Source organism: Limulus polyphemus, unplaced genomic scaffold (genome assembly GCF_000517525.1).
Source record: "Limulus polyphemus unplaced genomic scaffold, Limulus_polyphemus-2.1.2 Scaffold4130, whole genome shotgun sequence".
Taxonomy (NCBI): Eukaryota; Metazoa; Arthropoda; class Merostomata; order Xiphosura; family Limulidae; genus Limulus; species Limulus polyphemus.
Genome location: NW_013669740.1, coordinates 17,100 through 20,023, shown reverse-complemented (window position 1 = coordinate 20,023; position 2,924 = coordinate 17,100).

The following is a 2,924-nucleotide window of genomic DNA, read 5'->3' as shown; positions in this document are numbered from 1 at the left end:
GAAATCTAGTAAACTCCCGAGAATTCAGGAAGGGACGTGAACGTTCTAGAAGTTCATGACGTGTTACAAGCGTCACGTGACTTCCGCTGTCGTAACACTGTCCCTTCCTTAGTATTGTTAGTCCCGAACAATAGCCACTTACATTAAACAATAAACAATAACTTTATTAAATGTACAGAATTTACAGACACAAAATTAAAATTCAACAAAATCTCTTAATTTTACGGGACGTATCTTCTTTCGTACTGGTCTCCGTCTCGTTGGCTTCTGCTTCATGTGGGGTTCATCTGCTTTATCGGGAAACGCCATTGGCAACAGTCACATCAGTGGTAGTAACTTCATCAAAGGCTTCACTGTTTTCCTTCTCAAAACCGAGTAGAGTTTCTTTTTCGACAGTGGCTTTTTCAGGTGACACGTCTTCAGCTGCGTCATTTGTTCCGTTGTTCACTTCATCCCAACTGAAATGTCCTCGACCGTGATAACGCCAAAGCCTGTTGAATGGTAATGAAAGCCTGGGTAATGAAGAAAAAATGATGACAAAACCTTGTCGAAACGTTGTACATTTGTGTTATGTTAAACTTATATTAAAGTTTTTCTTCATTACCCATTCAAGACGTCTGAAATCATTATTAGTCTCAAAGTGGGTTCCTTGTCATCGAAAAAGACCAGAGACGTAAAAATTGATGTCAGAGAGTGGGACGAAAAAAAAGGGAGATGGAAACGAGAGGTGGCAAATCAAACTACAGCTTAGCAGATTTGATGGAAGCAATATAAGAACAGCAAAAGAAACAAGAAGAACGAGAAAAGAAACAAGAAGAGAGATTACAGCAATTGTTGGAGGAAAAAGAGAAGAAACAAGAAGAATGAGAAAAGAAACAAGAAGAGAGATTACAGCAGTTGTTGGAGGAAAAAGAAAAGAAACAAGAAGAACGAGAAAAGAAACAAGAGAAGCAACAGCAGTGACAAGAAAACCTGCAACAGTGGCAGCTCGAACAGCAAAATAAACAAGAAGAAAGATTACAGCAGTTGTTGGAGGAAAAAGAAAAGAAACAAGAAGAACTAGAAAATAAACAAGAAAAGAGACTACAGCAGTGGTTGGAGGAGAAAGAAAATGAACAAGAAGAGAGACTACAGCAATGGATGGAGAAGAAAGAAAATAAACAAGAAGAAAGTCTCCAACAATTGAGAGAAAGCCAGAGTACACAAATGGAAAACATTAGTAAATTTAAAAACGAATTAAATACATTAAAGGATGATTTATTGTCTTTTACACAAGGAGGATACATTAACCATCGACTTAATCAGCCCCAGACAATGGCAAGTCCCTTACAGAGCCCGCAGCTAAACCCTAATGCAGACATTTTCAGTCCTCTTAGAAGTCACATCTCAGATATGAATGTCAGCAATATGGGTGATCTAGTACGAAGGAAGCCACAGGAATGAAATGGGAAGGCACTGTGGGAAGCATATAGAGCCCAATTTGAACTCCTGGTAGAGATGAATGGATGGACAGAGGAGCAGAAAGCAGTGTACCTGGCAACAAGCCTGAAGGGACAACCACTGGAAACACTTGGACAGTTGTCAACAGATGACAGGCACAACTCAGGTATGGAACTCAAAATCAGTTAGAAGTCTACAGGGCTAGGTTTAGGACGAGAGTCTATGCTAATGGGGAGAGCCTGCAAGAGTTGGTACAGGACTTGGAAAGTATGGCACACAAGGCCTACCTAACTGCTCAACCCGATCTCCTCAAGTTGTTGCTGAGGGATCAGTTTGTAGATGCCTTGAACAGTCCACAACTGAAGATACAAGTAAAGCAAACACACCCCTCTAATATGCAGGATGCAATGGGCAGAACTCTTGAATTTGAATCCTACGTTAAATCCAGCACGGAGGTACCAAGGTTGGTACAGTCGTCAGGATTCAAGGCCAGAAAAGGTTAGCTTTCAGAGAGGTTTGAGGGACTTGGCTGGCACCGTAACAAACCCGGGCACAAGAAACCTGAATGCTGGAAACTTCAACACAGGGAAGATGCCATGGCAGGAAAGGCTGCTACCCAGAAAGGTTGTTGGAACTGTGGAGAGCAAGGACATATGAGAAGCTGGTGTAAGAAGAATACTACCAATAAGTCAGCCTCAAGGAAATCAGTAGTGCTTCGTGTTGATGAATGCCTACCAACTCCAATTGTGAATGTCCCAACAGCTAAGTGTAAAATGCCAAGCACACATAGTGTCTACGTGACAGAAAAGCTGGATGGCCAAAGTGCACCTTTGTCATAGATTCTGCATCTCAGCAAACCCTTGTAAGTATCAAGGTGCTAGATACCAGAAGCCATACAGAAGCTTTGTGGTGTGACAGGACATTATGCAAGGTTGTGGGGACCAGTGTGGGTAATTATTGAGCTCATGGGCATAAAGGACAGACAGAAAGTATACTTGGCTGACATTGAAGATCCATGTATACTAGGGTTGCATTGCTTACTACCGAGGAAGTGTATAGTTAACTTTGATTAAAAGATGTTTGGGAACAACAAAGGCCAAATTCCGGTAATCGTTAAAAGAGAGGTTGGATTAACCAGGTGCCATCAAGCTGAAGTCAAAGTGACTGAAGGAGTTGATGATGGTGAAGTGGAACCAGGTATAGATATTAATGCAGAGCAGGAGAAAAACCAAAATCTGAAGCCAATAATTGATTTTCTAAAAGCAAGTGATTTGCGCTCTGCTTGGGATAAGGTGTCTAGCTTAAGCCCTGTGACAAAGAACAATTGGGCACAATGGGACCAGTTGGAGCTTGAAGATGGTATTCTTCTCCAGAGATGAAAAACTGCATATGGGAAATTGACGAAAATTAACTAACGAAGGGAGACGTAACAAACTGGTGTCAGAGAGTGGGACAGAAAATAAAAAAAAAAATAGAAGAAGAAG